Here is a 22,391-nt window from a genome sequence, read left to right on the forward strand (position 1 = left end):
CGGCCCGAGACATTCGCGCTGCCGGGGCCGTTCTGGCGTAGGATTCAACGCGCTGTTCCGCTATGCGGCATGGCACCGCGAGTCTCCGGACTCAGTTTATTTTCGGGGGAAAAAAATTATCCGAAGAGGAAAAGCCAAAAGCCGAAAAATTAAAAATAAATATTATCAAAAAATAAAAAAGCGGGCAAAAAATAAAAGGGGTGCAACACGAGGACTTCCCAGGGGGTCACCCATCCTAGTACTACTCTCGCCCAAGCACGCTTAACTGCGGAGTTCTGATGGGATCCGGTGCATTAGTGCTGGTATGATCGCACCCATGACATGCCCATCGAAACACCCTTTTATGACAAAGCAGCAGACCTCGACGGCCCGAGACATTCGCGCTGCCGAGGCCGTTTTGGCGTAGGATTCAATGCGCTGTTCCGCTATGCGGCATGGCACCGCGAGTCTCCGGACTCAGTTTATTTTCGAGGGAAAAAAATTATCCGAAGAGGAAAAGCCAAAAGCCAAAAAATTAAAAATAAATGTTATCAAAAAAGAAAAAAGCGGGCAAAAAATAAAAGGGGTGCAACACGAGGACTTCCCAGGGGGTCACCCATCCTAGTACTACTCTCGCCCAAGCACGCTTAACTGCGGAGTTCTGATGGGATCCGGTGCATTAGTGCTGGTATGATCGCACCCATGATATGCCCTTCGAAACTCCCTTTTATGACAAAGCAGCAGACCTCGACGGCCCGAGACATTCGCGCTGCCGGGGCCGTTCTGGCGTAGGATTCAACGCGCTGGTCCCGCTATGCGGCATGGCACCGCCAGTCTCCGGACCCAGTTTATTGTCGGGGGAAAAAAATTATCCGAAGAGGAAAAGCCAAAAGCCAAAAAATTAAAAATAAATATTATCAAAAAATAAAAAAGTGGGCAAAAAATAAAAAGGGTGCAACATGAGGACTTCCCAGGGGGTCACCCATCCTAGTACTACTCTCGCCCAAGCACGCTTAACTGCGGAGTTCTGATAGGATCCGGTGCATTAGTGCTGGTATGATCGCACCCAAGACATGCCCTTCGAAACTCCCTTTTATGACAAAGTAGCAGACGTCGACGGCCCGAGACATTCGCGCTGCCGGGGCCGTTCTGGCGTAGGATTCAACACGCTGTTCCGCTATGCGGCATGGCACCGCCAGTCTCCGGACTTAGTTTATTTTCGGGGGAAAAAAATTATCCGAAGAGGAAAAGCCAAAAGCCGAAAAATAAAAAATAAATGTTATCAAAAAATAAAAAAGCGGGCAAAAAATAAAAGGGGTGCAACACGAGGACTTCCCAGGGGGTCACCCATCCTAGTACTACTCTCGCCCAATCACGCTTAACTGCGGAGTTCTGATGGGATCCGGTGCATTAGTGCTGGTATGATCGCACCCATGACATGCCCTTCGAAACTCCCTTTTATGACAAAGCAGCAGACCTCGACGGCCCGAGACATTCGCGCTGCCGGGGCCGTTCTGGCGTAGGATTCAACGCGCTGTTCCGCTATGCGGCATGGCACCGCCAGTCTCCGGACTCAGTTTATTTTCGGGGGAAAAAAATTATCCGAAGAGGAAAAGCCAAAAGCCGAAAAATAAAAAATAAATGTTATCAAAAAATAAAAAAGCGGGCAAAAAATAAAAGGGGTGCAACACGAGGACTTCTCAGGGGGTCACCCATCCTAGTACTACTCTCGCCCAAGCACGCTTAACTGCGGAGTTCTGATGGGATCCGGTGCATTAGTGCTGGTATGATCGCACCCATGACATGCCCTTCGAAACTCCCTTTTATGACAAAGCAGCAGACCTCGACGGCCCGAGACATTCGCGCTGCCGGGGCCGTTCTGGCGTAGGATTCAACGCGCTGTTCCGCTATGCGGCATGGCACCGCCAGTCTCCGGACTCAGTTTATTTTCGGGGGGAAAAAATTATCCGAAGAGGAAAAGCCAAAAGCCAAAAAATTAAAAATAAATATTATCAAAAAATAAAAAAGCGGGCAAAAAATAAAAAGGGTGCAACACGAGGACTTCCCAGGGGGTCACCCATCCTAGTACTTCTCTCGCCCAAGCACGCCTAACTGCGGACTTATGATGGGATCCGGTGCATTAGTGCTGGTATGATCGCACCCATGACATGCCCTTCGAAACTCCCTTTTATGACAAAGCAGCAGACCGCGACGGCCCGAGACATTCGCGCTGCCGGGGCCGTTCTGGCGTAGGATTCAACGCGCTGTTCCGCTATGCGGCATGACACCGCGAGTCTCCGGACTCAGTTTATTTTCGGGGGAAAAAAATTATCCGAAGAGGAAAAGCCAAAAGCCGAAAAATTAAAAATAAATATTATCAAAAAATAAAAAAGCGGGCAAAAAATAAAAGGGGTGCAACACGAGGACTTCCCAGGGGGTCACCCATCCTAGTACTACTCTCGCCCAAGCACGCTTAACTGCGGAGTTCTGATGGGATCCGGTGCATTAGTGCTGGTATGATCGCACCCATGACATGCCCATCGAAACTCCCTTTTATGACAAAGCAGCAGACCTCGACGGCCCGAGACATTCGCGCCGCCGGGGCCGTTCTGGCGTAGGATTCAACGCGCTATTCCCGCTATGCGGCATGGCACCGCCAGTCTCCGGACTCAGTTTATTCTCGGGGGAAAAAAATTATCCGAAGAGGAAAAGCCAAAAGCCGAAAAATTAAAAATAAATATTATCAAAAAATAAAAAAGTGGAGAAAAAAATAAAAAGGGTGCAACACGAGGACTTCCCAGGGGGTCACCCATCCTAGTACTACTCTCGCCCAAGCACGCTTAACTGCGGAGTTCTGATGGGATCCGGAGCATTAGTGCTGGTATGATCGCACCCATGACATGCCCTTCGAAACTCCCTTTTATGACAAAGCAGCAGACCTCGACGGCCCGAGACATTCGCGCTGCCGGGGCCGTTCTGGCGTAGGATTCAACGCGCTGTTCCGCTATGCGGCATGGCACCGCGAGTCTCCGGACTCAGTTTATTTTCGGGGGAAAAAAATTATCCGAAGAGGAAAAGCCAAAAGCCGAAAAATTAAAAATAAATATTATCAAAAAATAAAAATGCGGGCAAAAAATAAAAGGGGTGCAACACGAGGACTTCCCAGGGGGTCACCCATCCTAGTACTACTCTCGCCCAAGCACGCTTAACTGCGGAGCTCTGATGGGATCCGGTGCATTAGTGCTGGTATGATCGCACCCATGACATGCCCATCGAAACAACCTTTTATGACAAAGCAGCAGACCTCGACGGCCCGAGACATTCGCGCTGCCGGGGCCGTTCTGGCGTAGGATTCAACGCACTGTTCCGCTATGCGGCATGGCACCGCGAGTCTCCGGACTCAGTTTATTTTCGGGGGAAAAAAATTATCCGAAGAGGAAAAGCCAAAAGCCGAAAAATTAAAAATAAATGTTATCAAAAAATAAAAAAGCGGGCAAAAAATAAAAGGGGTGCCACACGAGGACTTCCCAGGGGGTCACCCATCCTAGTACTACTCTCGCCCAAGCACGCTTAACTGCGGAGTTCTGATGGGATCCGGTGCATTAGTGCTGGTATGATCGCACCCATGATATGCCCTTCGAAACTCCCTTTTATGACAAAGCAGCAGACCTCGACGGCCCGAGACATTCGCGCTGCTGGGGCCGTTCTGGCGTAGGTTTCAACGCGCTGTTCCGCTATGCGGCATGGCACCGCGAGTCTCCGGACTCAGTTTATTTTCGAGGGAAAAAAATTATCCGAAGAGGAAAAGCCAAAAGCCGAAAAATTAAAAATAAATATTATCAAAAAATAAAAAAGCGGGCAAAAAATAAAAAGGGTGCAACACGAGGACTTCCCAGGGGGTCACCCATCCTAGTACTTCTCTCGCCCAAGCACGCTTAACTGCGGAGTTATGATGGGATCCGGTGCATTAGTGCTGGTAAGATCGCGCCCATGACATGCCCTTCGAAACACCCTTTTATGACAAAGCAGCAGACCGCGACGGCACGAGACATTCGCGCTGCCGGGGCCGTTCTGGCGTAGGATTCAACGCGCTGTTCCGCTATGCGGCATGGCACCGCCAGTCTCCGGACTCAGTTTATTTTCGGGGGGAAAAAATTATCCGAAGAGGAAAAGCCAAAAGCCAAAAAATTAAAAATAAATATTATCAAAAAATAAAAAAGTGGGCAAAAAATAAAAGGGGTGCAACACGAGGACTTCCCAGGGGGTCACCCAACCTAGTACTACTCTCGCCCAAGCACGCTTAACTGCGGAGTTCTGATGGGATCCGGTGCATTAGTGCTGGTATGATCGCACCCATGACATGCCTATCGAAACATCCTTTTATGACAAAGCAGCAGACCTCGACGGCCCGAGACATTCGCGCTGCCGGGGCCGTTCTGGCGTAGGATTCAACGCGCTGTTCCGCTATGCGGCATGGCACCGCGGGTCTCCGGACTCAGTTTATTTTCGGGGGAAAAAAATTATCCGAAGAGGAAAAGCCAAAAGCCGAAAAATTAAAAATAAATGTTATCAAAAAACAAAAAAGCGGGCAAAAAATAAAAGGGGTGCAACACGAGGACTTCCCAGGGGGTCACCCATCCTAGTACTACTCTCGCCCAAGCACGCTTAACTGCGGAGTTCTGATGGGATCCGGTGCATTAGTGCTGGTATGATCGCACCCATGATATTCCCTTCGAAACTCCCTTTTATGACAAAGCAGCAGACCTCGACGGCACGAGACATTCGCGCTGCCGGGGCCGTTCTGGCGTAGGATTCAACGCGCTGTTCCGCTATGCGGCATGGCACCGCGAGTCTCCGGACTCAGTTTATTTTCGAGGAAAAAAAATTATCCGAAGAGGAAAAGCCAAAAGCCGAAAAATTAAAAATAAATATTATCAAAAAATAAAAAAAGGGCAAAAAATAAAAGGGGTGCAACACGAGGACTTCCCAGGGGGTCACCCATCCTAGTACTACTCTCGCCCAAGCACGCTTAACTGCGGAGTTATGATGGGATCCGGTGCATTAGTGCTGGTATGATCGCACCCATGACATGCCCTTCGAAACTCCCTTTTATGACAAAGCAGCAGACCGCGACGGCACGAGACATTCGCGCTGCCGGGGCCGTTCTGGCGTATGATTCAACGCGCTGTTCCGCTATGCGGCATGGCACCGCCAGTCTCCGGACTCAGTTTATTTTCGGGAAAAAAAATTATCCGAAGAGGAAAGGCCAAAAGCCGAAAAATTAAAAATAAATATTATCAAAAAACAAAAAAGCGGGCAAAAAATTAAAAGGGTGCAACACGAGGACTTCCCAGGGGGTCACCCATCCAAGTACTTCTCTCGCCCAAGCACGCTTAACTGCGGAGTTATGATGGGATCCGGTGCATTAGTGCTGGTATGATCGCACCCATGACATGCCCTTCGAAACTCCCTTTTATGACAAAGCAGCAGACCGCGACGGCACGAGACATTCGCGCTGCCGGGGCCGTTCTGGCGTAGGATTCAACGCGCTGTTCCGCTATGCGGCATGGCACCGCCAGTCTCCGGACTCAGTTTATTTTCGGAAAAAAAAAATTATCCGAAGAGAAAAAGCCAAAAGCCGAAAAATTAAAAATAAATATTATCAAAAAATAAAAAAGCGGGCAAAAAATAAAAAGGGTGCAACACGAGGACTTCCCAGGGGGTCACCCATCCTAGTACTACTCTCGCCCAAGCACGCTTAACTGCGGAGTTCTGATGGGATCCGGTGCATTAGTGCTGGTATGATCGCACCCATGACATGCCCTTCGAAACTCCCTTTTATGACAAAGCAGCAGTCCTCGACGGCCCGAGACATTCACGCTGCCGGGGCCGTTCTGGCGTAGGATTCAACGCGCTGGTCCCGCTATGCGGCATGGCACCGCGAGTCTCCGGACTCAGTTTATTTTCGAGGGAAAAAAATTATCCGAAGAGGAAAAGCCAAAAGCCAAAAAATTAAAAATAAATGTTATCAAAAAAGAAAAAAGCGGGCAAAAAATAAAAAGGGTGCAACACGAGGACTTCCCAGGGGGTCACCCATCCTAGTACTACTCTCGCCCAAGCACGCTTAACTGCGGAGTTCTGATGGGATCCGGTGCATTAGTGCTGGTATGATCGCACCCATGATATGCCCTTCGAAACTCCCTTTTATGACAAAGCAGCAGACCTCGACGGCCCGAGACATTCGCGCTGCCGGGGCCGTTCTGGCGTAGGATTCAACGCGCTGGTCCCGCTATGCGGCATGGCACCGCCAGTCTCCGGACCCAGTTTATTGTCGGGGGAAAAAAATTATCCGAAGAGAAAAAGCCAAAAGCCAAAAAATTAAAAATAAATATTATCAAAAAATAAAAAAGCGGGCAAAAAATAAAAAGGGTGCAACATGAGGACTTCCCAGGGGGTCACCCATCCTAGTACTACTCTCGCCCAAGCACGCTTAACTGCGGAGTTCTGATAGGATCCGGTGCATTAGTGCTGGTATGATCGCACCCAAGACATGCCCTTCGAAACTCCCTTTTATGACAAAGTAGCAGACCTCGACGGCCCGAGACATTCGCGCTGCCGGGGCCGTTCTGGCGTAGGATTCAACACGCTGTTCCGCTATGCGGCATGGCACCGCCAGTCTCCGGACTCAGTTTATTTTCGGGGGAAAAAAATTATCCGAAGAGGAAAAGCCAAAAGCCGAAAAATAAAAAATAAATGTTATCAAAAAATAAAAAAGCGGGCAAAAAATAAAAGGGGTGCAACACGAGGACTTCCCAGGGGGTCACCCATCCTAGTACTACTCTCGCCCAAGCACGCTTAACTGCGGAGTTCTGATGGGATCCGGTGCATTAGTGCTGGTATGATCGCACCCATGACATGCCCTTCGAAACTCCCTTTTATGACAAAGCAGCAGACCTCGACGGCCCGAGACATTCGCGCTGCCGGGGCCGTTCTGGCGTAGGATTCAACGCGCTGTTCCGCTATGCGGCATGGCACCGCCAGTCTCCGGACTCAGTTTATTTTAGGGGGAAAAAAATTATCCGAAGAGGAAAAGCCAAAAGCCGAAAAATAAAAAATAAATGTTATCAAAAAATTAAAAAGCGGGCAAAAAATAAAAGGGGTGCAACACGAGGACTTCCCAGGGGGTCACCCATCCTAGTACTACTCTCGCCCAAGCACGCTTAACTGCGGAGTTCTGATGGGATCCGGTGCATTAGTGCTGGTATGATCGCACCCACGACATGCCCTTCGAAACTCCCTTTTATGACAAAGCAGCAGACCTCGACGGCCCGAGACATTCGCGCTGCCGAGGCCGTTTTGGCGTAGGATTCAATGCGCTGTTCCGCTATGCGGCATGGCACCGCGAGTCTCCGGACTCAGTTTATTTTCGGGGAAAAAAAATTATCCGAAGAGGAAAAGCCAAAAGCCGAAAAATTAAAAATAAATATTATCAAAAAATAAAAAAGCGGGCAAAAAATAAAAGGGGTGCAACACGAGGACTTCCCAGGGGGTCACCCATCCTAGTACTACTCTCGCCCAAGCACGCTTAACTGCGGAGTTCTGATGGGATCCGGTGCATTAGTGCTGGTATGATCGCACCCATGACATGCCCATCGAAACACCCTTTTATGACAAAGCAGCAGACCTCGATGGCCCGAGACATTCGCGCTGCCGGGGCCGTTCTGGCGTAGGATTCAATGCGCTGTTCCGCTATGCGGCATGGCACCGCGAGTCTCCGGACTCAGTTTATTTTCGAGGGAAAAAAATTATCCGAAGAGGAAAAGCCAAAAGCCAAAAAATTAAAAATAAATGTTATCAAAAAAGAAAAAAGCGGGCAAAAAATAAAAGGGGTGCAACACGAGGACTTCCCAGGGGGTCACCCATCCTAGTACTACTCTCGCCCAAGCACGCTTAACTGCGGAGTTCTGATGGGATCCGGTGCATTAGTGCTGGTATGATCGCACCCATGATATGCCCTTCGAAACTCCCTTTTATGACAAAGCAGCAGACCTCGACGGCCCGAGACATTCGCGCTGCCGGGGCCGTTCTGGCGTAGGATTCAACGCGCTGTTCCGCTATGCGGCATGGCACCGCGAGTCTCCGGACTCAGTTTATTTTCGGGGGAAAAAAATTATCCGAAGAGGAAAAGCCAAAAGCCGAAAAATTAAAAATAAATATTATCAAAAAATAAAAAAGCGGGCAAAAAATAAAAGGGGTGCAACACGAGGACTTCCCAGGGGGTCACCCATCCTAGTACTACTCTCGCCCAAGCACGCTTAACTGCGGAGTTCTGATGGGATCCGGTGCATTAGTGCTGGTATGATCGCACCCATGACATGCCCATCGAAACACCCTTTTATGACAAAGCAGCAGACCTCGACGGCCCGAGACATTCGCGCTGCCGGGGCCGTTCTGGCGTAGGATTCAATGCGCTGTTCCGCTATGCGGCATGGCACCGCGAGTCTCCAGACTCAGTTTATTTTCGGGGGAAAAAAATTATCCGAAGAGGAAAAGCCAAAAGCCGAAAAATTAAAAATAAATATTATCAAAAAATAAGAAAGCGGGCAAAAAATAAAAGGGGTGCAACACGAGGACTTCCCAGGGGGTCACCCATCCTAGTACTACTCTCGCCCAAGCACGCTTAACTGCGGAGTTCTGATGGGATCCGGTGCATTAGTGCTGGTATGATCGCACCCATGACATGCCCATCGAAACACCCTTTTATGACAAAGCAGCAGACCTCGACGGCCCGAGACATTCGCGCTGCCGGGGCCGTTCAGGCGTAGGATTCAATGCGCTGTTCCGCTATGCGGCATGGCACCGCGAGTCTCCGGACTCAGTTTATTTTCGAGGGAAAAAAATTATCCGAAGAGGAAAAGCCAAAAGCCAAAAAATTAAAAATAAATGTTATCAAAAAAGAAAAAAGCGGGCAAAAAATAAAAGGGGTGCAACACGAGGACTTCCCAGGGGGTCACCCATCCTAGTACTACTCTCGCCCAAGCACGCTTAACTGCGGAGTTCTGATGGGATCCGGTGCATTAGTGCTGGTATGATCGCACCAATGATATGCCCTTCGAAACTCCCTTTTATGACAAAGCAGCAGACCTCGACGGCCCGAGACATTCGCGCTGCCGGGGCCGTTCTGGCGTAGGATTCAACGCGCTGTTCCGCTATGCGGCATGGCACCGCGAGTCTCCGGACTCAGTTTATTTTCGGGGGAAAAAAATTATCCGAAGGGGAAAAGCCAAAAGCCGAAAAATTAAAAATAAATATTATCAAAAAATAAAAAAGCGGGCAAAAAATAAAAGGGGTGCAACACGAGGACTTCCCAGGGGGTCACCCATCCTAGTACTACTCTCGCCCAAGCACGCTTAACTGCGGAGTTCTGATGGGATCCGGTGCATTAGTGCTGGTATGATCGCACCCATGATATGCCCTTCGAAACTCCCTTTTATGACAAAGCAGCAGACCTCGACGGCCCGAGACATTCGCGCTGCCGGGGCCGTTCTGGCGTAGGATTCAACGCGCTGTTCCGCTATGCGGCATGGCACCGCGAGTCTCCGGACTCAGTTTATTTTCGGGGGAAAAAAATTATCCGAAGAGGAAAAGCCAAAAGCCGAAAAATTAAAAATAAATATTATCAAAAAATAAAAAAGCGGGCAAAAAATAAAAGGGGTGCAACACGAGGACTTCCCAGGGGGTCACCCATCCTAGTACTACTCTCGCCCAAGCACGCTTAACTGCGGAGTTCTGATGGGATCCGGTGCATTAGTGCTGGTATGATCGCACCCATGACATGCCCATCGAAACACCCTTTTATGACAAAGCAGCAGACCTCGACGGCCCGAGACATTCGCGCTGCCGGGGCCGTTCTGGCGTAGGATTCAATGCGCTGTTCCGCTATGCGGCATGGCACCGCGAGTCTCCGGACTCAGTTTATTTTCGGGGGAAAAAAATTATCCGAAGAGGAAAAGCCAAAAGCCGAAAAATTAAAAATAAATATTATCAAAAAATAAGAAAGCGGGCAAAAAATAAAAGGGGTGCAACACGAGGACTTCCCAGGGGGTCACCCATCCTAGTACTACTCTCGCCCAAGCACGCTTAACTGCGGAGTTCTGATGGGATCCGGTGCATTAGTGCTGGTATGATCGCACCCATGACATGCCCATCGAAACACCCTTTTATGACAAAGCAGCAGACCTCGACGGCCCGAGACATTCGCGCTGCCGGGGCCGTTCTGGCGTAGGATTCAATGCGCTGTTCCGCTATGCGGCATGGCACCGCGAGTCTCCGGACTCAGTTTATTTTCGAGGAAAAAAAATTATCCGAAGAGGAAAAGCCAAAAGCCAAAAAATTAAAAATAAATGTTATCAAAAAAGAAAAAAGCGGGCAAAAAATAAAAGGGGTGCAACACGAGGACTTCCCAGGGGGTCACCCATCCTAGTACTACTCTCGCCCAAGCACGCTTAACTGCGGAGTTCTGATGGGATCCGGTGCATTAGTGCTGGTATGATCGCACCAATGATATGCCCTTCGAAACTCCCTTTTATGACAAAGCAGCAGACCTCGACGGCCCGAGACATTCGCGCTGCCGGGGCCGTTCTGGCGTAGGATTCAACGCGCTGTTCCGCTATGCGGCATGGCACCGCGAGTCTCCGGACTCAGTTTATTTTCGGGGGAAAAAAATTATCCGAAGGGGAAAAGCCAAAAGCCGAAAAATTAAAAATAAATATTATCAAAAAATAAAAAAGCGGGCAAAAAATAAAAGGGGTGCAACACGAGGACTTCCCAGGGGGTCACCCATCCTAGTACTACTCTCGCCCAAGCACGCTTAACTGCGGAGTTCTGATGGGATCCGGTGCATTAGTGCTGGTATGATCGCACCCATGACATGCCCATCGAAACACCCTTTTATGACAAAGCAGCAGACCTCGACGGCCCGAGACATTCGCGCTGCCGGGGCCGTTCTGGCGTAGGATTCAATGCGCTGTTCCGCTATGCGGCATGGCACCGCGAGTCTCCGGACTCAGTTTATTTTCGGGGGAAAAAAATTATCCGAAGAGGAAAAGCCAAAAGCCGAAAAATTAAAAATAAATATTATCAAAAAATAAGAAAGCGGGCAAAAAATAAAAGGGGTGCAACACGAGGACTTCCCAGGGGGTCACCCATCCTAGTACTACTCTCGCCCAAGCACGCTTAACTGCGGAGTTCTGATGGGATCCGGTGCATTAGTGCTGGTATGATCGCACCCATGACATGCCCATCGAAACACCCTTTTATGACAAAGCAGCAGACCTCGACGGCCCGAGACATTCGCGCTGCCGGGGCCGTTCTGGCGTAGGATTCAATGCGCTGTTCCGCTATGCGGCATGGCACCGCGAGTCTCCGGACTCAGTTTATTTTCGAGGGAAAAAAATTATCCGAAGAGGAAAAGCCAAAAGCCAAAAAATTAAAAATAAATGTTATCAAAAAAGAAAAAAGCGGGCAAAAAATAAAAGGGGTGCAACACGAGGACTTCCCAGGGGGTCACCCATCCTAGTACTACTCTCGCCCAAGCACGCTTAACTGCGGAGTTCTGATGGGATCCGGTGCATTAGTGCTGGTATGATCGCACCCATGATATGCCCTTCGAAACTCCCTTTTATGACAAAGCAGCAGACCTCGACGGCCCGAGACATTCGCGCTGCCGGGGCCGTTCTGGCGTAGGATTCAACGCGCTGTTCCGCTATGCGGCATGGCACAGCGAGTCTCCGGACTCAGTTTATTTTCGGGGGAAAAAAATTATCCGAAGAGGAAAAGCCAAAAGCCGAAAAATTAAAAATAAATATTATCAAAAAATAAAAAAGCGGGCAAAAAATAAAAGGGGTGCAACACGAGGACTTCCCAGGGGGTCACCCATCCTAGTACTACTCTCGCCCAAGCACGCTTAACTGCGGAGTTCTGATGGGATCCGGTGCATTAGTGCTGGTATGATCGCACCCATGACATGCCCATCGAAACACCCTTTTATGACAAAGCAGCAGACCTCGACGGCCCGAGACATTCGCGCTGCCGGGGCCGTTCTGGCGTAGGATTCAATGCGCTGTTCCGCTATGCGGCATGGCACCGCGAGTCTCCGGACTCAGTTTATTTTCGGGGGAAAAAAATTATCCGAAGAGGAAAAGCCAAATGCCGAAAAATTAAAAATAAATATTATCAAAAAATAAGAAAGCGGGCAAAAAATAAAAGGGGTGCAACACGAGGACTTCCCAGGGGGTCACCCATCCTAGTACTACTCTCGCCCAAGCACGCTTAACTGCGGAGTTCTGATGGGATCCGGTGCATTAGTGCTGGTATGATCGCACCCATGACATGCCCATCGAAACACCCTTTTATGACAAAGCAGCAGACCTCGACGGCCCGAGACATTCGCGCTGCCGGGGCCGTTCTGGCGTAGGATTCAATGCGCTGTTCCGCTATGCGGCATGGCACCGCGAGTCTCCGGACTCAGTTTATTTTCGAGGGAAAAAAATTATCCGAAGAGGAAAAGCCAAAAGCCAAAAAATTAAAAATAAATGTTATCAAAAAAGAAAAAAGCGGGCAAAAAATAAAAGGGGTGCAACACGAGGACTTCCCAGGGGGTCACCCATCCTAGTACTACTCTCGCCCAAGCACGCTTAACTGCGGAGTTCTGATGGGATCCGGTGCATTAGTGCTGGTATGATCGCACCAATGATATGCCCTTCGAAACTCCCTTTTATGACAAAGCAGCAGACCTCGACGGCCCGAGACATTCGCGCTGCCGGGGCCGTTCTGGCGTAGGATTCAACGCGCTGTTCCGCTATGCGGCATGGCACCGCGAGTCTCCGGACTCAGTTTATTTTCGGGGGAAAAAAATTATCCGAAGGGGAAAAGCCAAAAGCCGAAAAATTAAAAATAAATATTATCAAAAAATAAAAAAGCGGGCAAAAAATAAAAGGGGTGCAACACGAGGACTTCCCAGGGGGTCACCCATCCTAGTACTACTCTCGCCCAAGCACGCTTAACTGCGGAGTTCTGATGGGATCCGGTGCATTAGTGCTGGTATGATCGCACCCATGACATGCCCATCGAAACACCCTTTTATGACAAAGCAGCAGACCTCGACGGCCCGAGACATTCGCGCTGCCGGGGCCGTTCTGGCGTAGGATTCAATGCGCTGTTCCGCTATGCGGCATGGCACCGCGAGTCTCCGGACTCAGTTTATTTTCGGGGGAAAAAAATTATCCGAAGAGGAAAAGCCAAAAGCCGAAAAATTAAAAATAAATATTATCAAAAAATAAGAAAGCGGGCAAAAAATAAAAGGGGTGCAACATGAGGACTTCCCAGGGGGTCACCCATCCTAGTACTACTCTCGCCCAAGCACGCTTAACTGCGGAGTTCTGATGGGATCCGGTGCATTAGTGCTGGTATGATCGCACCCATGACATGCCCATCGAAACACCCTTTTATGACAAAGCAGCAGACCTCGACGGCCCGAGACATTCGCGCTGCCGGGGCCGTTCTGGCGTAGGATTCAATGCGCTGTTCCGCTATGCGGCATGGCACCGCGAGTCTCCGGACTCAGTTTATTTTCGAGGGAAAAAAATTATCCGAAGAGGAAAAGCCAAAAGCCAAAAAATTAAAAATAAATGTTATCAAAAAAGAAAAAAGCGGGCAAAAAATAAAAGGGGTGCAACACGAGGACTTCCCAGGGGGTCACCCATCCTAGTACTACTCTCGCCCAAGCACGCTTAACTGCGGAGTTCTGATGGGATCCGGTGCATTAGTGCTGGTATGATCGCACCAATGATATGCCCTTCGAAACTCCCTTTTATGACAAAGCAGCAGACCTCGACGGCCCGAGACATTCGCGCTGCCGGGGCCGTTCTGGCGTAGGATTCAACGCGCTGTTCCGCTATGCGGCATGGCACCGCGAGTCTCCGGACTCAGTTTATTTTCGGGAGAAAAAAATTATCCGAAGAGGAAAAGCCAAAAGCCGAAAAATTAAAAATAAATATTATCAAAAAATAAAAAAGCGGGCAAAAAATAAAAGGGGTGCAACACGAGGACTTCCCAGGGGGTCACCCATCCTAGTACTACTCTCGCCCAAGCACGCTTAACTGCGGAGTTCTGATGGGATCCGGTGCATTAGTGCTGGTATGATCGCACCCACGACATGCCCATCGAAACACCCTTTTATGACAAAGCAGCAGACCTCGACGGCCCGAGACATTCGCGCTGCCGGGGCCGTTCTGGCGTAGGATTCAATGCGCTGTTCCGCTATGCGGCATGGCACCGCGAGTCTCCGGACTCAGTTTATTTTCGAGGGAAAAAAATTATCCGAAGAGGAAAAGCCAAAAGCCAAAAAATTAAAAATAAATGTTATCAAAAAAGAAAAAAGCGGGCAAAAAATAAAAGGGGTGCAACACGAGGACTTCCCAGGGGGTCACCCATCCTAGTACTACTCTCGCCCAAGCACGCTTAACTGCGGAGTTCTGATGGGATCCGGTGCATTAGTGCTGGTATGATCGCACCCATGATATGCCCTTCGAAACTCCCTTTTATGACAAAGCAGCAGACCTCGACGGCCCGAGACATTCGCGCTGCCGGGGCCGTTCTGGCGTAGGATTCAACGCGCTGTTCCGCTATGCGGCATGGCACAGCGAGTCTCCGGACTCAGTTTATTTTCGGGGGAAAAAAATTATCCGAAGAGGAAAAGCCAAAAGCCGAAAAATTAAAAATAAATATTATCAAAAAATAAAAAAGCGGGCAAAAAATAAAAGGGGTGCAACACGAGGACTTCCCAGGGGGTCACCCATCCTAGTACTACTCTCGCCCAAGCACGCTTAACTGCGGAGTTCTGATGGGATCCGGTGCATTAGTGCTGGTATGATCGCACCCATGACATGCCCATCGAAACACCCTTTTATGACAAAGCAGCAGACCTCGACGGCCCGAGACATTCGCGCTGCCGGGGCCGTTCTGGCGTAGGATTCAATGCGCTGTTCCGCTATGCGGCATGGCACCGCGAGTCTCCGGACTCAGTTTATTTTCGGGGGAAAAAAATTATCCGAAGAGGAAAAGCCAAATGCCGAAAAATTAAAAATAAATATTATCAAAAAATAAGAAAGCGGGCAAAAAATAAAAGGGGTGCAACACGAGGACTTCCCAGGGGGTCACCCATCCTAGTACTACTCTCGCCCAAGCACGCTTAACTGCGGAGTTCTGATGGGATCCGGTGCATTAGTGCTGGTATGATCGCACCCATGACATGCCCATCGAAACACCCTTTTATGACAAAGCAGCAGACCTCGACGGCCCGAGACATTCGCGCTGCCGGGGCCGTTCTGGCGTAGGATTCAATGCGCTGTTCCGCTATGCGGCATGGCACCGCGAGTCTCCGGACTCAGTTTATTTTCGAGGGAAAAAAATTATCCGAAGAGGAAAAGCCAAAAGCCAAAAAATTAAAAATAAATGTTATCAAAAAAGAAAAAAGCGGGCAAAAAATAAAAGGGGTGCAACACGAGGACTTCCCAGGGGGTCACCCATCCTAGTACTACTCTCGCCCAAGCACGCTTAACTGCGGAGTTCTGATGGGATCCGGTGCATTAGTGCTGGTATGATCGCACCAATGATATGCCCTTCGAAACTCCCTTTTATGACAAAGCAGCAGACCTCGACGGCCCGAGACATTCGCGCTGCCGGGGCCGTTCTGGCGTAGGATTCAACGCGCTGTTCCGCTATGCGGCATGGCACCGCGAGTCTCCGGACTCAGTTTATTTTCGGGGGAAAAAAATTATCCGAAGGGGAAAAGCCAAAAGCCGAAAAATTAAAAATAAATATTATCAAAAAATAAAAAAGCGGGCAAAAAATAAAAGGGGTGCAACACGAGGACTTCCCAGGGGGTCACCCATCCTAGTACTACTCTCGCCCAAGCACGCTTAACTGCGGAGTTCTGATGGGATCCGGTGCATTAGTGCTGGTATGATCGCACCCATGACATGCCCATCGAAACACCCTTTTATGACAAAGCAGCAGACCTCGACGGCCCGAGACATTCGCGCTGCCGGGGCCGTTCTGGCGTAGGATTCAATGCGCTGTTCCGCTATGCGGCATGGCACCGCGAGTCTCCGGACTCAGTTTATTTTCGGGGGAAAAAAATTATCCGAAGAGGAAAAGCCAAAAGCCGAAAAATTAAAAATAAATATTATCAAAAAATAAGAAAGCGGGCAAAAAATAAAAGGGGTGCAACACGAGGACTTCCCAGGGGGTCACCCATCCTAGTACTACTCTCGCCCAAGCACGCTTAACTGCGGAGTTCTGATGGGATCCGGTGCATTAGTGCTGGTATGATCGCACCCATGACATGCCCATCGAAACACCCTTTTATGACAAAGCAGCAGACCTCGACGGCCCGAGACATTCGCGCTGCCGGGGCCGTTCTGGCGTAGGATTCAATGCGCTGTTCCGCTATGCGGCATGGCACCGCGAGTCTCCGGACTCAGTTTATTTTCGAGGGAAAAAAATTATCCGAAGAGGAAAAGCCAAAAGCCAAAAAATTAAAAATAAATGTTATCAAAAAAGAAAAAAGCGGGCAAAAAATAAAAGGGGTGCAACACGAGGACTTCCCAGGGGGTCACCCATCCTAGTACTACTCTCGCCCAAGCACGCTTAACTGCGGAGTTCTGATGGGATCCGGTGCATTAGTGCTGGTATGATCGCACCCATGATATGCCCTTCGAAACTCCCTTTTATGACAAAGCAGCAGACCTCGACGGCCCGAGACATTCGCGCTGCCGGGGCCGTTCTGGCGTAGGATTCAACGCGCTGTTCCGCTATGCGGCATGGCACAGCGAGTCTCCGGACTCAGTTTATTTTCGGGGGAAAAAAATTATCCGAAGAGGAAAAGCCAAAAGCCGAAAAATTAAAAATAAATATTATCAAAAAATAAAAAAGCGGGCAAAAAATAAAAGGGGTGCAACACGAGGACTTCCCAGGGGGTCACCCATCCTAGTACTACTCTCGCCCAAGCACGCTTAACTGCGGAGTTCTGATGGGATCCGGTGCATTAGTGCTGGTATGATCGCACCCATGACATGCCCATCGAAACACCCTTTTATGACAAAGCAGCAGACCTCGACGGCCCGAGACATTCGCGCTGCCGGGGCCGTTCTGGCGTAGGATTCAATGCGCTGTTCCGCTATGCGGCATGGCACCGCGAGTCTCCGGACTCAGTTTATTTTCGGGGGAAAAAAATTATCCGAAGAGGAAAAGCCAAATGCCGAAAAATTAAAAATAAATATTATCAAAAAATAAGAAAGCGGGCAAAAAATAAAAGGGGTGCAACACGAGGACTTCCCAGGGGGTCACCCATCCTAGTACTACTCTCGCCCAAGCACGCTTAACTGCGGAGTTCTGATGGGATCCGGTGCATTAGTGCTGGTATGATCGCACCCATGACATGCCCATCGAAACACCCTTTTATGACAAAGCAGCAGACCTCGACGGCCCGAGACATTCGCGCTGCCGGGGCCGTTCTGGCGTAGGATTCAATGCGCTGTTCCGCTATGCGGCATGGCACCGCGAGTCTCCGGACTCAGTTTATTTTCGAGGGAAAAAAATTATCCGAAGAGGAAAAGCCAAAAGCCAAAAAATTAAAAATAAATGTTATCAAAAAAGAAAAAAGCGGGCAAAAAATAAAAGGGGTGCAACACGAGGACTTCCCAGGGGGTCACCCATCCTAGTACTACTCTCGCCCAAGCACGCTTAACTGCGGAGTTCTGATGGGATCCGGTGCATTAGTGCTGGTATGATCGCACCAATGATATGCCCTTCGAAACTCCCTTTTATGACAAAGCAGCAGACCTCGACGGCCCGAGACATTCGCGCTGCCGGGGCCGTTCTGGCGTAGGATTCAACGCGCTGTTCCGCTATGCGGCATGGCACCGCGAGTCTCCGGACTCAGTTTATTTTCGGGGGAAAAAAATTATCCGAAGGGGAAAAGCCAAAAGCCGAAAAATTAAAAATAAATATTATCAAAAAATAAAAAAGCGGGCAAAAAATAAAAGGGGTGCAACACGAGGACTTCCCAGGGGGTCACCCATCCTAGTACTACTCTCGCCCAAGCACGCTTAACTGCGGAGTTCTGATGGGATCCGGTGCATTAGTGCTGGTATGATCGCACCCATGACATGCCCATCGAAACACCCTTTTATGACAAAGCAGCAGACCTCGACGGCCCGAGACATTCGCGCTGCCGGGGCCGTTCTGGCGTAGGATTCAATGCGCTGTTCCGCTATGCGGCATGGCACCGCGAGTCTCCGGACTCAGTTTATTTTCGGGGGAAAAAAATTATCCGAAGAGGAAAAGCCAAAAGCCGAAAAATTAAAAATAAATATTATCAAAAAATAAGAAAGCGGGCAAAAAATAAAAGGGGTGCAACACGAGGACTTCCCAGGGGGTCACCCATCCTAGTACTACTCTCGCCCAAGCACGCTTAACTGCGGAGTTCTGATGGGATCCGGTGCATTAGTGCTGGTATGATCGCACCCATGACATGCCCATCGAAACACCCTTTTATGACAAAGCAGCAGACCTCGACGGCCCGAGACATTCGCGCTGCCGGGGCCGTTCTGGCGTAGGATTCAATGCGCTGTTCCGCTATGCGGCATGGCACCGCGAGTCTCCGGACTCAGTTTATTTTCGAGGGAAAAAAATTATCCGAAGAGGAAAAGCCAAAAGCCAAAAAATTAAAAATAAATGTTATCAAAAAAGAAAAAAGCGGGCAAAAAATAAAAGGGGTGCAACACGAGGACTTCCCAGGGGGTCACCCATCCTAGTACTACTCTCGCCCAAGCACGCTTAACTGCGGAGTTCTGATGGGATCCGGTGCATTAGTGCTGGTATGATCGCACCAATGATATGCCCTTCGAAACTCCCTTTTATGACAAAGCAGCAGACCTCGACGGCCCGAGACATTCGCGCTGCCGGGGCCGTTCTGGCGTAGGATTCAACGCGCTGTTCCGCTATGCGGCATGGCACCGCGAGTCTCCGGACTCAGTTTATTTTCGGGGGAAAAAAATTATCCGAAGGGGAAAAGCCAAAAGCCGAAAAATTAAAAATAAATATTATCAAAAAATAAAAAAGCGGGCAAAAAATAAAAGGGGTGCAACACGAGGACTTCCCAGGGGGTCACCCATCCTAGTACTACTCTCGCCCAAGCACGCTTAACTGCGGAGTTCTGATGGGATCCGGTGCATTAGTGCTGGTATGATCGCACCCATGACATGCCCATCGAAACACCCTTTTATGACAAAGCAGCAGACCTCGACGGCCCGAGACATTCGCGCTGCCGGGGCCGTTCTGGCGTAGGATTCAATGCGCTGTTCCGCTATGCGGCATGGCACCGCGAGTCTCCGGACTCAGTTTATTTTCGGGGGAAAAAAATTATCCGAAGAGGAAAAGCCAAAAGCCGAAAAATTAAAAATAAATATTATCAAAAAATAAGAAAGCGGGCAAAAAATAAAAGGGGTGCAACACGAGGACTTCCCAGGGGGTCACCCATCCTAGTACTACTCTCGCCCAAGCACGCTTAACTGCGGAGTTCTGATGGGATCCGGTGCATTAGTGCTGGTATGATCGCACCCATGACATGCCCATCGAAACACCCTTTTATGACAAAGCAGCAGACCTCGACGGCCCGAGACATTCGCGCTGCCGGGGCCGTTCTGGCGTAGGATTCAATGCGCTGTTCCGCTATGCGGCATGGCACCGCGAGTCTCCGGACTCAGTTTATTTTCGAGGGAAAAAAATTATCCGAAGAGGAAAAGCCAAAAGCCAAAAAATTAAAAATAAATGTTATCAAAAAAGAAAAAAGCGGGCAAAAAATAAAAGGGGTGCAACACGAGGACTTCCCAGGGGGTCACCCATCCTAGTACTACTCTCGCCCAAGCACGCTTAACTGCGGAGTTCTGATGGGATCCGGTGCATTAGTGCTGGTATGATCGCACCAATGATATGCCCTTCGAAACTCCCTTTTATGACAAAGCAGCAGACCTCGACGGCCCGAGACATTCGCGCTGCCGGGGCCGTTCTGGCGTAGGATTCAACGCGCTGTTCCGCTATGCGGCATGGCACCGCGAGTCTCCGGACTCAGTTTATTTTCGGGGGAAAAAAATTATCCGAAGAGGAAAAGCCAAAAGCCGAAAAATTAAAAATAAATATTATCAAAAAATAAAAAAGCGGGCAAAAAATAAAAGTGGTGCAACACGAGGACTTCCCAGGGGGTCACCCATCCTAGTACTACTCTCGCCCAAGCACGCTTAACTGCGGAGTTCTGATGGGATCCGGTGCATTAGTGCTGGTATGATCGCACCCACGACATGCCCATCGAAACACCCTTTTATGACAAAGCAGCAGACCTCGACGGCCCGAGACATTCGCGCTGCCGGGGCCGTTCTGGCGTAGGATTCAATGCGCTGTTCCGCTATGCGGCATGGCACCGCGAGTCTCCGGACTCAGTTTATTTTCGAGGGAAAAAAATTATCCGAAGAGGAAAAGCCAAAAGCCAAAAAATTAAAAATAAATGTTATCAAAAAAGAAAAAAGCGGGCAAAAAATAAAAGGGGTGCAACACGAGGACTTCCCAGGGGGTCACCCATCCTAGTACTACTCTCGCCCAAGCACGCTTAACTGCGGAGTTCTGATGGGATCCGGTGCATTAGTGCTGGTATGATCGCACCCATGATATGCCCTTCGAAACTCCCTTTTATGACAAAGCAGCAGACCTCGACGGCCCGAGACATTCGCGCTGCCGGGGCCGTTCTGGCGTAGGATTCAACGCGCTGTTCCGCTATGCGGCATGGCACAGCGAGTCTCCGGACTCAGTTTATTTTCGGGGGAAAAAAATTATCCGAAGAGGAAAAGCCAAAAGCCGAAAAATTAAAAATAAATATTATCAAAAAATAAAAAAGCGGGCAAAAAATAAAAGGGGTGCAACACGAGGACTTCCCAGGGGGTCACCCATCCTAGTACTACTCTCGCCCAAGCACGCTTAACTGCGGAGTTCTGATGGGATCCGGTGCATTAGTGCTGGTATGATCGCACCCATGACATGCCCATCGAAACACCCTTTTATGACAAAGCAGCAGACCTCGACGGCCCGAGACATTCGCGCTGCCGGGGCCGTTCTGGCGTAGGATTCAATGCGCTGTTCCGCTATGCGGCATGGCACCGCGAGTCTCCGGACTCAGTTTATTTTCGGGGGAAAAAAATTATCCGAAGAGGAAAAGCCAAATGCCGAAAAATTAAAAATAAATATTATCAAAAAATAAGAAAGCGGGCAAAAAATAAAAGGGGTGCAACACGAGGACTTCCCAGGGGGTCACCCATCCTAGTACTACTCTCGCCCAAGCACGCTTAACTGCGGAGTTCTGATGGGATCCGGTGCATTAGTGCTGGTATGATCGCACCCATGACATGCCCATCGAAACACCCTTTTATGACAAAGCAGCAGACCTCGACGGCCCGAGACATTCGCGCTGCCGGGGCCGTTCTGGCGTAGGATTCAATGCGCTGTTCCGCTATGCGGCATGGCACCGCGAGTCTCCGGACTCAGTTTATTTTCGAGGGAAAAAAATTATCCGAAGAGGAAAAGCCAAAAGCCAAAAAATTAAAAATAAATGTTATCAAAAAAGAAAAAAGCGGGCAAAAAATAAAAGGGGTGCAACACGAGGACTTCCCAGGGGGTCACCCATCCTAGTACTACTCTCGCCCAAGCACGCTTAACTGCGGAGTTCTGATGGGATCCGGTGCATTAGTGCTGGTATGATCGCACCAATGATATGCCCTTCGAAACTCCCTTTTATGACAAAGCAGCAGACCTCGACGGCCCGAGACATTCGCGCTGCCGGGGCCGTTCTGGCGTAGGATTCAACGCGCTGTTCCGCTATGCGGCATGGCACCGCGAGTCTCCGGACTCAGTTTATTTTCGGGGGAAAAAAATTATCCGAAGGGGAAAAGCCAAAAGCCGAAAAATTAAAAATAAATATTATCAAAAAATAAAAAAGCGGGCAAAAAATAAAAGGGGTGCAACACGAGGACTTCCCAGGGGGTCACCCATCCTAGTACTACTCTCGCCCAAGCACGCTTAACTGCGGAGTTCTGATGGGATCCGGTGCATTAGTGCTGGTATGATCGCACCCATGACATGCCCATCGAAACACCCTTTTATGACAAAGCAGCAGACCTCGACGGCCCGAGACATTCGCGCTGCCGGGGCCGTTCTGGCGTAGGATTCAATGCGCTGTTCCGCTATGCGGCATGGCACCGCGAGTCTCCGGACTCAGTTTATTTTCGGGGGAAAAAAATTATCCG

The 22,391-nt window shown here is 49.6% G+C and overlaps 59 non-coding genes and 2 pseudogenes across 59 annotated transcripts; all 61 read right to left on the minus strand.

Annotated features, from left to right (window-relative positions):
* Positions 1-197: 197 nt before the first annotated feature.
* Positions 198-316, minus strand: LOC149762028 (5S ribosomal RNA). Its single transcript, XR_016410116.1, has one exon. It is a non-coding gene; the product is annotated as a 5S ribosomal RNA (ribosomal RNA).
* A 246-nt stretch (positions 317-562) lies between these two features.
* LOC149762029 (5S ribosomal RNA) lies at positions 563-681 on the minus strand. Its single transcript, XR_016410117.1, has one exon. It is a non-coding gene; the product is annotated as a 5S ribosomal RNA (ribosomal RNA).
* A 247-nt stretch (positions 682-928) lies between these two features.
* LOC149762030 (5S ribosomal RNA) lies at positions 929-1,047 on the minus strand. Its single transcript, XR_016407383.1, has one exon. It is a non-coding gene; the product is annotated as a 5S ribosomal RNA (ribosomal RNA).
* Positions 1,048-1,293: 246 nt separating this feature from the next.
* Positions 1,294-1,412, minus strand: LOC149762031 (5S ribosomal RNA). The gene has a single exon (XR_016403305.1). It is a non-coding gene; the product is annotated as a 5S ribosomal RNA (ribosomal RNA).
* Positions 1,413-1,658: 246 nt separating this feature from the next.
* On the minus strand, positions 1,659-1,777 carry LOC149762032 (5S ribosomal RNA). The gene has a single exon (XR_016412821.1). It is a non-coding gene; the product is annotated as a 5S ribosomal RNA (ribosomal RNA).
* Positions 1,778-2,023: 246 nt separating this feature from the next.
* LOC149762033 (5S ribosomal RNA) lies at positions 2,024-2,142 on the minus strand (annotated as a pseudogene).
* A 246-nt stretch (positions 2,143-2,388) lies between these two features.
* Positions 2,389-2,507, minus strand: LOC149762034 (5S ribosomal RNA). Its single transcript, XR_016410118.1, has one exon. It is a non-coding gene; the product is annotated as a 5S ribosomal RNA (ribosomal RNA).
* A 248-nt stretch (positions 2,508-2,755) lies between these two features.
* LOC149762035 (5S ribosomal RNA) lies at positions 2,756-2,874 on the minus strand. The gene has a single exon (XR_016401342.1). It is a non-coding gene; the product is annotated as a 5S ribosomal RNA (ribosomal RNA).
* Positions 2,875-3,120: 246 nt separating this feature from the next.
* On the minus strand, positions 3,121-3,239 carry LOC149762036 (5S ribosomal RNA). The gene has a single exon (XR_016401584.1). It is a non-coding gene; the product is annotated as a 5S ribosomal RNA (ribosomal RNA).
* Positions 3,240-3,485: 246 nt separating this feature from the next.
* LOC149762037 (5S ribosomal RNA) lies at positions 3,486-3,604 on the minus strand. Its single transcript, XR_016403443.1, has one exon. It is a non-coding gene; the product is annotated as a 5S ribosomal RNA (ribosomal RNA).
* A 246-nt stretch (positions 3,605-3,850) lies between these two features.
* Positions 3,851-3,969, minus strand: LOC149762038 (5S ribosomal RNA; annotated as a pseudogene).
* Positions 3,970-4,215: 246 nt separating this feature from the next.
* On the minus strand, positions 4,216-4,334 carry LOC149762039 (5S ribosomal RNA). Its single transcript, XR_016413001.1, has one exon. It is a non-coding gene; the product is annotated as a 5S ribosomal RNA (ribosomal RNA).
* Positions 4,335-4,580: 246 nt separating this feature from the next.
* LOC149762040 (5S ribosomal RNA) lies at positions 4,581-4,699 on the minus strand. Its single transcript, XR_016410119.1, has one exon. It is a non-coding gene; the product is annotated as a 5S ribosomal RNA (ribosomal RNA).
* Positions 4,700-4,944: 245 nt separating this feature from the next.
* On the minus strand, positions 4,945-5,063 carry LOC149762041 (5S ribosomal RNA). The gene has a single exon (XR_016405929.1). It is a non-coding gene; the product is annotated as a 5S ribosomal RNA (ribosomal RNA).
* Positions 5,064-5,308: 245 nt separating this feature from the next.
* Positions 5,309-5,427, minus strand: LOC149762042 (5S ribosomal RNA). Its single transcript, XR_016406852.1, has one exon. It is a non-coding gene; the product is annotated as a 5S ribosomal RNA (ribosomal RNA).
* A 246-nt stretch (positions 5,428-5,673) lies between these two features.
* LOC149762043 (5S ribosomal RNA) lies at positions 5,674-5,792 on the minus strand. The gene has a single exon (XR_016412181.1). It is a non-coding gene; the product is annotated as a 5S ribosomal RNA (ribosomal RNA).
* Positions 5,793-6,039: 247 nt separating this feature from the next.
* Positions 6,040-6,158, minus strand: LOC149762044 (5S ribosomal RNA). Its single transcript, XR_016412182.1, has one exon. It is a non-coding gene; the product is annotated as a 5S ribosomal RNA (ribosomal RNA).
* A 247-nt stretch (positions 6,159-6,405) lies between these two features.
* On the minus strand, positions 6,406-6,524 carry LOC149762045 (5S ribosomal RNA). The gene has a single exon (XR_016407384.1). It is a non-coding gene; the product is annotated as a 5S ribosomal RNA (ribosomal RNA).
* Positions 6,525-6,770: 246 nt separating this feature from the next.
* LOC149762046 (5S ribosomal RNA) lies at positions 6,771-6,889 on the minus strand. Its single transcript, XR_016410120.1, has one exon. It is a non-coding gene; the product is annotated as a 5S ribosomal RNA (ribosomal RNA).
* Positions 6,890-7,135: 246 nt separating this feature from the next.
* LOC149762047 (5S ribosomal RNA) lies at positions 7,136-7,254 on the minus strand. The gene has a single exon (XR_016410121.1). It is a non-coding gene; the product is annotated as a 5S ribosomal RNA (ribosomal RNA).
* A 246-nt stretch (positions 7,255-7,500) lies between these two features.
* LOC149762048 (5S ribosomal RNA) lies at positions 7,501-7,619 on the minus strand. Its single transcript, XR_016410122.1, has one exon. It is a non-coding gene; the product is annotated as a 5S ribosomal RNA (ribosomal RNA).
* A 246-nt stretch (positions 7,620-7,865) lies between these two features.
* On the minus strand, positions 7,866-7,984 carry LOC149762049 (5S ribosomal RNA). The gene has a single exon (XR_016410124.1). It is a non-coding gene; the product is annotated as a 5S ribosomal RNA (ribosomal RNA).
* A 246-nt stretch (positions 7,985-8,230) lies between these two features.
* LOC149762050 (5S ribosomal RNA) lies at positions 8,231-8,349 on the minus strand. Its single transcript, XR_016410125.1, has one exon. It is a non-coding gene; the product is annotated as a 5S ribosomal RNA (ribosomal RNA).
* Positions 8,350-8,595: 246 nt separating this feature from the next.
* Positions 8,596-8,714, minus strand: LOC149762051 (5S ribosomal RNA). Its single transcript, XR_016410126.1, has one exon. It is a non-coding gene; the product is annotated as a 5S ribosomal RNA (ribosomal RNA).
* Positions 8,715-8,960: 246 nt separating this feature from the next.
* Positions 8,961-9,079, minus strand: LOC149762052 (5S ribosomal RNA). Its single transcript, XR_016401841.1, has one exon. It is a non-coding gene; the product is annotated as a 5S ribosomal RNA (ribosomal RNA).
* Positions 9,080-9,325: 246 nt separating this feature from the next.
* On the minus strand, positions 9,326-9,444 carry LOC149762053 (5S ribosomal RNA). The gene has a single exon (XR_016410127.1). It is a non-coding gene; the product is annotated as a 5S ribosomal RNA (ribosomal RNA).
* A 246-nt stretch (positions 9,445-9,690) lies between these two features.
* LOC149762054 (5S ribosomal RNA) lies at positions 9,691-9,809 on the minus strand. Its single transcript, XR_016410128.1, has one exon. It is a non-coding gene; the product is annotated as a 5S ribosomal RNA (ribosomal RNA).
* Positions 9,810-10,055: 246 nt separating this feature from the next.
* Positions 10,056-10,174, minus strand: LOC149762055 (5S ribosomal RNA). Its single transcript, XR_016410129.1, has one exon. It is a non-coding gene; the product is annotated as a 5S ribosomal RNA (ribosomal RNA).
* A 246-nt stretch (positions 10,175-10,420) lies between these two features.
* LOC149762056 (5S ribosomal RNA) lies at positions 10,421-10,539 on the minus strand. The gene has a single exon (XR_016401842.1). It is a non-coding gene; the product is annotated as a 5S ribosomal RNA (ribosomal RNA).
* Positions 10,540-10,785: 246 nt separating this feature from the next.
* On the minus strand, positions 10,786-10,904 carry LOC149762057 (5S ribosomal RNA). The gene has a single exon (XR_016410130.1). It is a non-coding gene; the product is annotated as a 5S ribosomal RNA (ribosomal RNA).
* Positions 10,905-11,150: 246 nt separating this feature from the next.
* On the minus strand, positions 11,151-11,269 carry LOC149762058 (5S ribosomal RNA). Its single transcript, XR_016410131.1, has one exon. It is a non-coding gene; the product is annotated as a 5S ribosomal RNA (ribosomal RNA).
* Positions 11,270-11,515: 246 nt separating this feature from the next.
* On the minus strand, positions 11,516-11,634 carry LOC149762059 (5S ribosomal RNA). The gene has a single exon (XR_016410132.1). It is a non-coding gene; the product is annotated as a 5S ribosomal RNA (ribosomal RNA).
* Positions 11,635-11,880: 246 nt separating this feature from the next.
* LOC149762060 (5S ribosomal RNA) lies at positions 11,881-11,999 on the minus strand. Its single transcript, XR_016410133.1, has one exon. It is a non-coding gene; the product is annotated as a 5S ribosomal RNA (ribosomal RNA).
* A 246-nt stretch (positions 12,000-12,245) lies between these two features.
* On the minus strand, positions 12,246-12,364 carry LOC149762061 (5S ribosomal RNA). The gene has a single exon (XR_016410135.1). It is a non-coding gene; the product is annotated as a 5S ribosomal RNA (ribosomal RNA).
* Positions 12,365-12,610: 246 nt separating this feature from the next.
* LOC149762062 (5S ribosomal RNA) lies at positions 12,611-12,729 on the minus strand. The gene has a single exon (XR_016401843.1). It is a non-coding gene; the product is annotated as a 5S ribosomal RNA (ribosomal RNA).
* Positions 12,730-12,975: 246 nt separating this feature from the next.
* On the minus strand, positions 12,976-13,094 carry LOC149762063 (5S ribosomal RNA). The gene has a single exon (XR_016410136.1). It is a non-coding gene; the product is annotated as a 5S ribosomal RNA (ribosomal RNA).
* Positions 13,095-13,340: 246 nt separating this feature from the next.
* Positions 13,341-13,459, minus strand: LOC149762064 (5S ribosomal RNA). The gene has a single exon (XR_016403986.1). It is a non-coding gene; the product is annotated as a 5S ribosomal RNA (ribosomal RNA).
* A 246-nt stretch (positions 13,460-13,705) lies between these two features.
* Positions 13,706-13,824, minus strand: LOC149762065 (5S ribosomal RNA). The gene has a single exon (XR_016401845.1). It is a non-coding gene; the product is annotated as a 5S ribosomal RNA (ribosomal RNA).
* A 246-nt stretch (positions 13,825-14,070) lies between these two features.
* LOC149762066 (5S ribosomal RNA) lies at positions 14,071-14,189 on the minus strand. Its single transcript, XR_016410137.1, has one exon. It is a non-coding gene; the product is annotated as a 5S ribosomal RNA (ribosomal RNA).
* A 246-nt stretch (positions 14,190-14,435) lies between these two features.
* LOC149762067 (5S ribosomal RNA) lies at positions 14,436-14,554 on the minus strand. The gene has a single exon (XR_016410138.1). It is a non-coding gene; the product is annotated as a 5S ribosomal RNA (ribosomal RNA).
* A 246-nt stretch (positions 14,555-14,800) lies between these two features.
* Positions 14,801-14,919, minus strand: LOC149762068 (5S ribosomal RNA). The gene has a single exon (XR_016410139.1). It is a non-coding gene; the product is annotated as a 5S ribosomal RNA (ribosomal RNA).
* A 246-nt stretch (positions 14,920-15,165) lies between these two features.
* Positions 15,166-15,284, minus strand: LOC149762069 (5S ribosomal RNA). Its single transcript, XR_016410141.1, has one exon. It is a non-coding gene; the product is annotated as a 5S ribosomal RNA (ribosomal RNA).
* Positions 15,285-15,530: 246 nt separating this feature from the next.
* Positions 15,531-15,649, minus strand: LOC149762070 (5S ribosomal RNA). Its single transcript, XR_016401846.1, has one exon. It is a non-coding gene; the product is annotated as a 5S ribosomal RNA (ribosomal RNA).
* A 246-nt stretch (positions 15,650-15,895) lies between these two features.
* On the minus strand, positions 15,896-16,014 carry LOC149762071 (5S ribosomal RNA). Its single transcript, XR_016410142.1, has one exon. It is a non-coding gene; the product is annotated as a 5S ribosomal RNA (ribosomal RNA).
* Positions 16,015-16,260: 246 nt separating this feature from the next.
* Positions 16,261-16,379, minus strand: LOC149762072 (5S ribosomal RNA). Its single transcript, XR_016410143.1, has one exon. It is a non-coding gene; the product is annotated as a 5S ribosomal RNA (ribosomal RNA).
* Positions 16,380-16,625: 246 nt separating this feature from the next.
* LOC149762073 (5S ribosomal RNA) lies at positions 16,626-16,744 on the minus strand. Its single transcript, XR_016410144.1, has one exon. It is a non-coding gene; the product is annotated as a 5S ribosomal RNA (ribosomal RNA).
* Positions 16,745-16,990: 246 nt separating this feature from the next.
* Positions 16,991-17,109, minus strand: LOC149762074 (5S ribosomal RNA). The gene has a single exon (XR_016410145.1). It is a non-coding gene; the product is annotated as a 5S ribosomal RNA (ribosomal RNA).
* Positions 17,110-17,355: 246 nt separating this feature from the next.
* Positions 17,356-17,474, minus strand: LOC149762075 (5S ribosomal RNA). Its single transcript, XR_016410147.1, has one exon. It is a non-coding gene; the product is annotated as a 5S ribosomal RNA (ribosomal RNA).
* Positions 17,475-17,720: 246 nt separating this feature from the next.
* On the minus strand, positions 17,721-17,839 carry LOC149762076 (5S ribosomal RNA). The gene has a single exon (XR_016401847.1). It is a non-coding gene; the product is annotated as a 5S ribosomal RNA (ribosomal RNA).
* A 246-nt stretch (positions 17,840-18,085) lies between these two features.
* LOC149762077 (5S ribosomal RNA) lies at positions 18,086-18,204 on the minus strand. The gene has a single exon (XR_016410148.1). It is a non-coding gene; the product is annotated as a 5S ribosomal RNA (ribosomal RNA).
* Positions 18,205-18,450: 246 nt separating this feature from the next.
* On the minus strand, positions 18,451-18,569 carry LOC149762078 (5S ribosomal RNA). The gene has a single exon (XR_016410149.1). It is a non-coding gene; the product is annotated as a 5S ribosomal RNA (ribosomal RNA).
* Positions 18,570-18,815: 246 nt separating this feature from the next.
* On the minus strand, positions 18,816-18,934 carry LOC149762079 (5S ribosomal RNA). Its single transcript, XR_016401848.1, has one exon. It is a non-coding gene; the product is annotated as a 5S ribosomal RNA (ribosomal RNA).
* Positions 18,935-19,180: 246 nt separating this feature from the next.
* LOC149762080 (5S ribosomal RNA) lies at positions 19,181-19,299 on the minus strand. Its single transcript, XR_016410150.1, has one exon. It is a non-coding gene; the product is annotated as a 5S ribosomal RNA (ribosomal RNA).
* Positions 19,300-19,545: 246 nt separating this feature from the next.
* On the minus strand, positions 19,546-19,664 carry LOC149762081 (5S ribosomal RNA). The gene has a single exon (XR_016410151.1). It is a non-coding gene; the product is annotated as a 5S ribosomal RNA (ribosomal RNA).
* A 246-nt stretch (positions 19,665-19,910) lies between these two features.
* Positions 19,911-20,029, minus strand: LOC149762082 (5S ribosomal RNA). Its single transcript, XR_016401849.1, has one exon. It is a non-coding gene; the product is annotated as a 5S ribosomal RNA (ribosomal RNA).
* A 246-nt stretch (positions 20,030-20,275) lies between these two features.
* LOC149762083 (5S ribosomal RNA) lies at positions 20,276-20,394 on the minus strand. Its single transcript, XR_016402239.1, has one exon. It is a non-coding gene; the product is annotated as a 5S ribosomal RNA (ribosomal RNA).
* A 246-nt stretch (positions 20,395-20,640) lies between these two features.
* Positions 20,641-20,759, minus strand: LOC149762084 (5S ribosomal RNA). The gene has a single exon (XR_016410152.1). It is a non-coding gene; the product is annotated as a 5S ribosomal RNA (ribosomal RNA).
* A 246-nt stretch (positions 20,760-21,005) lies between these two features.
* LOC149762085 (5S ribosomal RNA) lies at positions 21,006-21,124 on the minus strand. Its single transcript, XR_016410153.1, has one exon. It is a non-coding gene; the product is annotated as a 5S ribosomal RNA (ribosomal RNA).
* A 246-nt stretch (positions 21,125-21,370) lies between these two features.
* On the minus strand, positions 21,371-21,489 carry LOC149762086 (5S ribosomal RNA). Its single transcript, XR_016410154.1, has one exon. It is a non-coding gene; the product is annotated as a 5S ribosomal RNA (ribosomal RNA).
* Positions 21,490-21,735: 246 nt separating this feature from the next.
* On the minus strand, positions 21,736-21,854 carry LOC149762087 (5S ribosomal RNA). Its single transcript, XR_016401850.1, has one exon. It is a non-coding gene; the product is annotated as a 5S ribosomal RNA (ribosomal RNA).
* A 246-nt stretch (positions 21,855-22,100) lies between these two features.
* On the minus strand, positions 22,101-22,219 carry LOC149762088 (5S ribosomal RNA). Its single transcript, XR_016410155.1, has one exon. It is a non-coding gene; the product is annotated as a 5S ribosomal RNA (ribosomal RNA).
* Between the last annotated feature and the right edge of the window lie 172 nt (positions 22,220-22,391).

This window comes from Phoenix dactylifera, chromosome 4 (genome assembly GCF_051530095.1).
Source record: "Phoenix dactylifera cultivar Ajwa chromosome 4, Ajwa_hap1_PhDact_Kaust_v1.1, whole genome shotgun sequence".
Lineage (NCBI taxonomy): Eukaryota > Viridiplantae > Streptophyta > Magnoliopsida > Arecales > Arecaceae > Phoenix > Phoenix dactylifera.